The sequence below is a fragment of the Bombina bombina genome, chromosome 2 (assembly GCF_027579735.1).
Source record: "Bombina bombina isolate aBomBom1 chromosome 2, aBomBom1.pri, whole genome shotgun sequence".
NCBI classification, from domain to species: Eukaryota; Metazoa; Chordata; class Amphibia; order Anura; family Bombinatoridae; genus Bombina; species Bombina bombina.
In genome coordinates this window covers 909,205,377-909,212,829 of record NC_069500.1, presented here as the reverse complement: position 1 = coordinate 909,212,829, position 7,453 = coordinate 909,205,377, and positions in this window count along the sequence as shown.

Here is a 7,453-nt window from a genome sequence, read left to right as displayed (position 1 = left end):
ACTGTTATTCTCAAATGTTTATTTGAATGGGTTGAAGAGAAACCACATTTAAATGATATTTTGTAAGTTTAGATGACTAATAATAGTTTAGGCATTGAAAATTCCTCACACATGGGACATCCCAAAAAAATCTGGAATAAATAAAATTACCAGCCCAGTTTAAATGGACATTAAAAACAATACATTATATAAGCAAAGTATTGAGGTTATGTCCTGCCTCCCTCTAGTCATAATTGCCAACATGTTGAAATCTAGCTTTCACAGCATTCCAGACTATGTGTTTGCATATGTGCAGCAGATCTCTCTTTCAAATACCTGCACTGAAACCTAGATACCAAAATGGCAGCATGAAATTTATTTAGTGTTTAATATTTTCGACCAAATCTTCACACCACCCATTGACATTTGCCAAAAGAAAGAAATACAATGTTTTAGCAGCAAACAAACATTTTGTGCAGTCTGTAAAAATCCTCATAAAGTTTATTAGATTAGGAAAGACATGGAAAATATGCAATTGCAAAATAGCCATTTATTGCCTACATAGATGGGGAATAAAAAAGGTACACAAGGAAACAAGCAAATATTATTTAGCCCTATACATTGTGTGAGCAGTACCCGATCTCCAAAATGGATAAAGTATTGTGTCATCAGAAATAGTAGTTTGAGGTTCTTCTGTACCTCTTTCTCAGCTGCCACAAGTCTAGAAAGCAGGACGAACAGTGCAACTGTTAGGCTGGATTTTGTATTGTTCGCATTTATATGTAACACCATGGAACCTCCAAAGAACACAGCAATTTTTATTATGAATTCTATATTGCCAAAAAAATATTTCAGCTGTGCTGTGTGATCCAGAATCTGTTAAACTGCAGTAGGTACAAAAAAGGTTAAAATGGCTGGTGATAATTCTTTTCCATTACAATTACATTCCAAAAGTGCACTGTAACAAAGACCCATTGCATTGATCCACCATAGAAAAGGGATGAATAGCTTGCATATTTATAGGAAAAAGAAAGAAAAAAGTTATAAGCCACACTGATATCAATGATAATTTGATTTTAACATGGGACAATGACTTACATGATTAAAACTATAGAAGGAGAAATCTGTCATGTGGTAAGCTCAGGCACGGTTACTTTTGCATAAAAAAATTAAATAAGTTTAAAACATGCTATTGTTTTAACTTGATATTAAATGTACTGGAGATGCTCAAATTTGACCAAAATATTTGCCAAAGGCTTTATGTATGGACCTTGACAACTCATAAATTCAGATTGGACAACCTAGAAAAGCAGACGCTGCAATGTTTTAACAAAGCAGTCCATACTGAAGTTAGACCCCCCCCCCCCCCCATAGAAATAGAACAAGAAAAGGCTTGGTTGCCTATGTTTTATCAGATTTCAATTATCTATTAGTTACTGCATTAGTGCTAGTAAATAGCACTACAAATGGGACTTCTAGACAAGCCAAGCAGCATAAAGTGTTAATGCTGTAAACTCAGCCTGAGCTTAGCACAACAGAATGCACCACAACTGGGTCAGTAGTTTCTATAGATCTAGGCAAAATACACAATTCACAACATGGTGTACACAACATTCTTTGCTGGTTAGAACAAAAAAAAACAAAAAAACATTACAAGTATAAAAAAAATGTTGAAGTCAGTTGAGGGGAAGTGTAATCAAGAGAATTACAATAGAATCCATTATTGTTAACGGAGTTCCAGCATGAATACACCAAGACAAAATATTAAAATGATCGGAGACAACTCTCAGCTTTAGTCACTATAAAAAGACATATTTTGTTTACATCCAAGATAATGCTAATAAAATTAATTACTGTGAATGTTTGACTCTAAGATGTTCAGGTATGGCTAAAGCATCCTTACTAAAATCACAGGTAAAAAAATAAAAACAAAAAAGAAAACAGAATAGTAACAATAGGAAGCTGAAAAATAATCTGTCTAGGAAATATTTGCAACAGATTGACAGATTTATTCAACAGTCATAAATAAGCTAATAGCTATCATCATCACCAATCCATTTGGGCATTTAAGGAGGCTTACATCTGAAGCTTATAGGAAAGGTTACCAATATATTAGGACATATTTCAGAAAGTCCACCTAAGAGGTTCTAGCCAAAATCTTCCTGAGTGTGTCTCTAAGTGGTCTTTGCTGGTATCTGTCTGAAATATCTAATAGTATTTATGGTTGTATTTCTGATCTCCTGCATACAATGTCAGCATTTGAAATGTAACACTATAGCAGGGTTTTGCTGTGAAGTTTAAATAAACAGTTCAAAACACTTTGAAAAAGTGCAACAGAACTATAAAATAGAATTATAAAGCATACCAGAAAAGGACCCAACATATAAAAAAACATGATACAAAAACATCTATTAAAACGGTTAAGCAATTTGGGAAGAATGGAATAATGTGATAAAAGCCGTAACACTGTCAATTTGCTAAGACTAAAAGGAAAATGCTGAGGCAGTTGGCTTTAGATAAGTTCAAGATGTTTGAGAAAATTGGGCCAGTTTTCAACTTCAGGAACAATATTCAAAATGTAGATTAAACTAAAACAATTTTTCTCTATTATAATTCAATCAAATCATGTCTGCATATATTTTTTATGTCCACTGAACAAAATGTTTGCATAGGGCTTGCTCAGAAGACATAACTTAAGAGAACATTAAAATATTTTCATGCTTTTAAAGGGACATTCAAGCACAGACTAGTTTGGAGCTATATAGACCCATAATAGTTTGGCAAGCAATATATACTTCCTTCGTATAGCAGGTAACATTTACATGTCCACTGTGGTGATGTGGGAGCAAATACATCCTCTGACAGGCACCTTGTGATGCTCCAAAAGCACCATAGTCTCAGGGTGAGGAACAAAAGAACACATTACCAAGTTCTTTCTGCTCTATAGTGCAGTAAAATAATCCATGCTAGAACACCACTTTAAAAAAAGAATGCATACATTTGACATAATACTGCTGCATGAAAAGTTTTATAATGCAAACTCATTTAAGACTAGTAAAGCACTGCTGACAGACATGTTAGTTTAAAGGGACAGTCAAGTCCCATTTTTTTTTTCATGTTTCAAATAGGGCATGTAAATTTTAAACAACTTTCCAATTTGCTTTCTCTTTGTATTCTTAGCTGAAAGCTAAACCTATGCGGTTCATATGCTAATTTCTTAGACCTTGAAGGCCGCCTCTAATCTAAAAGCATTTTGATAGTTTTTCACCACTAGAGGGCATTAGTTCACGTGTTTCATATAGATAACATTGAGCTCATGCACGTGAATTTACCATGGAGACAGTTCTGATTGGCTAAAATGCAAGTCTGTCAAAAGAACTGAAATAGGGGGCAGTCTGCTGAGGCTTAGATACAAGGTAATTAGAGGTAAAACGTGTAGAATTATAACTGTTGGTTATGCAAAACTGGGGAATTGGTAATTAAGGAATTATCTATCCTTTAAAACAACAAAAATTCTGGTGTTGACTGTCCCTTTAAAAGGACAATTATGTTTGCAAAACGATTTTTTATACAAAGTTCCAAGTGAACCTTAGTCACTATTTTTGAATGTCAGCATTAACCATTTATACTCAGCAAATGTTATTGTGAATGACATGGGAAGGGGAAATTTCCTTTTGGATTGACACTTTATATTCATGATGATGTGTATGACTTAATATAAAAAAGGAGATTTGGGTACTGTTGTATACTAGATTACTTTCTAAAATGTGATTACTAAGATGTCGCTTACCACTTCTTAAAGATTGCAAATTAGTATGAAATGAAAAATGGGCTGCAGAGACCAAGACAGTTATGAGACTGAGGTGAAAAATCCCATGCTATATAGATTTAAACGAATAAAGTTTAAAAAAAATATATATCTTATGGTAGTTCAATTAAGAACGTTCACAAACCTCACTTATCAAGGTCTAGTAAATACATAGCTAAGAACTTTCACAAACCTCACCCTATCAAGGTCTAGTAAATACATAAACCCGATTTTTATAATTTAAAATTTGGAGCTTCAGTAAAGGCTCAAAACAGTTTACGAAAAATACATTACATCATCACAATCTAAAGGAATGCTTTGGGATAGGAAGAAAATTCATAGTTGCCAACATAAAAAACAAAAAAAAAAACACAACATGGTGTTTACATGTTACATTTGACAAATACGACAACATGAGGGCGAGAATAAAGCTGGCTCAATATCTTTATTTTGGCGACGAGAGTGAGAAAGGAAAAAAAAAAAAAAAAAAGTAGTTTCATATCAAGAAATTAACAATGAGCCAATGAAGTCAAACGTTTGAAAATGAAAATGTTATATCAAAAGGTAAGAGGAATTCAAGACATTGTGCCAGTTCTGAAGATACTGTATTACAGAATTGACTCTCTTTTCACCAATTTAATACACACAGAAAATAGAAAATAGCTATATCATACATTTTTTATTACATAAAATCAAGTTCATTAAAAAAAAAAAACCATTCCCCTTAAACAGGGTCAGGCTTTTTATTTCATTTTTTTTTATATGTATCTGCTTTCTTAGGCAGTGTTGCTGGTTAAAAACTTGACACTCGACAATTGTGACAAAGTGAGCAACATATATGATTCATAAGCTAATTCCAGTAAGCAGGCCGGCCCTGAGGGAGCTGCATTATACCAAATACCTTAACAGATAAATTTTCCATCGTATTATGCTTTCAAAATAGTTTGTAGGAGACCAGAGCTGTATTTTTAAAGTTTGAATTCGTTTTTCATTTTTTTATCACCTTGAAACCAGAAAGCTATAAAACAATACAAGTATCAAAGTTACCCTCCTCCCATCTGCATCCAATATAATTTTGAGTATATTTTTATTGCATTCTACATAAAGACAAAAAACGTATCAAATGTGTTTGGTTTTTTTTAAATGACAGAATGAATAGCTATATTTCAAAGTATGATGATGAAGTGTAATAGCATTCTCATACACAAAAAGAGACCATCTCCCTAGCAGAAACAAGAAGACAGTTATGTCAAAGAAATAATTAAGCAAAAAGTATAAGGGAGGAAAATAAATTTTGATAAGATCATAAGACAACTTGTTATTGTCATTTTTCTAAATATCACAGATATCAACATTGAATAGCTCTGTATTAAGATATAAAAATATATAAATTTCAGAAATATTTTTTTGTGTATCTTTAGTTTTTTTTCCACTCTAGGATCTCTGCAGGTGAAGCATAAATTGACTTCATTGTTGAAAAAAATGGAAGGTTACAGTACCTTGCATTTGATTGTAAGGAAAATCAATATGACATTACTGATGTGTAAACATCATTTATCTCAAGATTTATTTACACCCCTCAATACTTCTGCTTTCTGGTGATAAAGAGACTAACTTCATTCAAGAGAAGGATTGGCTGAACACAATGGATTAGCTTACAATGAGCCAGTTTTGGCATGATAAATTAAGAGGTCTAAATTCATGACTAAGCCACTATAAATGATGGGCTTGAGTTTAAAAAAAAAAAAAAAAAATTGAATATCTTTATTAGTAATTTTACAATTAAACTCCGAAGCACAAAGTATACTCCCCTTGTGCAAAGTTGTAGTCAATAAAAAGGGGAAGGGGGGAATTTTTTTTTTTTTTTAGAATAAAAAGCCCCATCACATAGTTCAAACATTCTTACAGCTACGTTTAAAAACTCCCAATTACATGTCTAAACGTACAAAGAGAGAAAGAAAAGTATAGTATTTGAGGTATGGTTGCCTGCCCACACAGTCTCTTGAAAAGCGTAAAAACTAACAAGCACCTGTTATGTACACGTTAGTGCTCTATACTCCCCCAAAATATTGAGCTTTTTACAGAAACTGGCTTTGGGATTAATGCTCCAAAAGCTATCAGCTGCCAAACAGCAGAACACTTTGAATACAAAGTGGCTCTGTAATGAGTTAATAAAACGGTAGCGTCAGTACATGGAGGATTTTTTTGGGGGGTTGCAGAAGACCATGTCATTTGTTTACAGATTATAAATAAAGCAGAATTGAATTAATACATCTGCAAGCAACATTAGGCTTCAGAGCTCAGTGTTAGAAAATAAACATTTAACACAAAATCATTTCGGTTACTGTACCCAGCAGATTAACAGAGTTGCTCAACAGTGGAAACAAAATATCTACCAACCACTCTTTCTGGTACTATAATTATTTATTTTTAAATGGCTCTATGGATGAATTAACCATCTTAAAGAATAGTTTTATGGCAGCATATGAGTAATGAGGTTTTGTGCTACTTATATGCTGAACAGAACCAATAAAAAAAAAATAAAAAAAAAATACTTATCTATAAATGGAAACTTCCAGTGTGTAAAGTTTTGGGACACTATCTTTGGTTTTCTTTCCGCCTGCCTGTACAAAATACATCATTTTTGAGGGATGAGATTTCAGTCCAACTACTGCGGGTCTTTTATGAAGATCGTATTAACCAACCGCAGCTTAATTAAGAATATTTCCAGAGACCTTTACCAAATTTATGTATTTTAAAATGCCTTCATTTTCAGATGGCAGATATGGCCTCAAAGTTAATGTATAGGGCTCACAAAAAGGTAAATGCTCAACAGACTGGTGCTGCAATAATACTTATGTCAACTACCAGATATCATTTAAATACTACAAACCTAGCAAAGAGTAAGGGTTAAAATGACAAGATTTCCCTATTACTTTTAAACCATTCCTTTAGGACATGAACAGCACTATGCAGAATTAATAAATGCTGAATAAAACATTAATCTTCCATTTGGAATGAAAGAATGGGGATACAATTTTAAGTCATTTTCAATGAAAGCTAAGAAAATCCCTGCATCCACAGATTAACAAAAATGATTTTAAAAAATGTGGGAGCCATGAAACCTAACAGCTATGTGTTTTACTTTACAACCACGAGGGGATCCAATATATGCAAAAATATTACAATCCTTTGATACAAGAATAAAACAGAGGTAGCCTAAGTCTGTCTAATTTGAAGAGCAAATAATTTGAGTGTGTCATAACAGAATAGGTGTCCAGATTTAAATTGCAGCAACCATTTTATCTGCTGGATATCTACTGTGCTTTGATGGGTAAAGCAGCACATTTATTCTGTGAAATCAGAGGTAGATTACCAAATATTTTGATAACTATTTAACAAATGGGTTTTCTGCTAAAAGTATTTGGAAGAAAAGACAATTTCCTAAATAATCCTCATACTGCAAGGCATGAAGTAATAAAGTGCATGGAAAAAAAAAAAATTTAAAATCAGATTTCATAAAAACATAGCAGCAAAAGGCAGGGCAAAAAAATACATTTGAAAATATTTTGAGAATAGGGGCCTTCCAACCTGAGAAAATCCTGGATTATCAACTGTGAAAGACCACTGCAAGAATTATTTTAACCCCTTCAAAACTAGAAATGC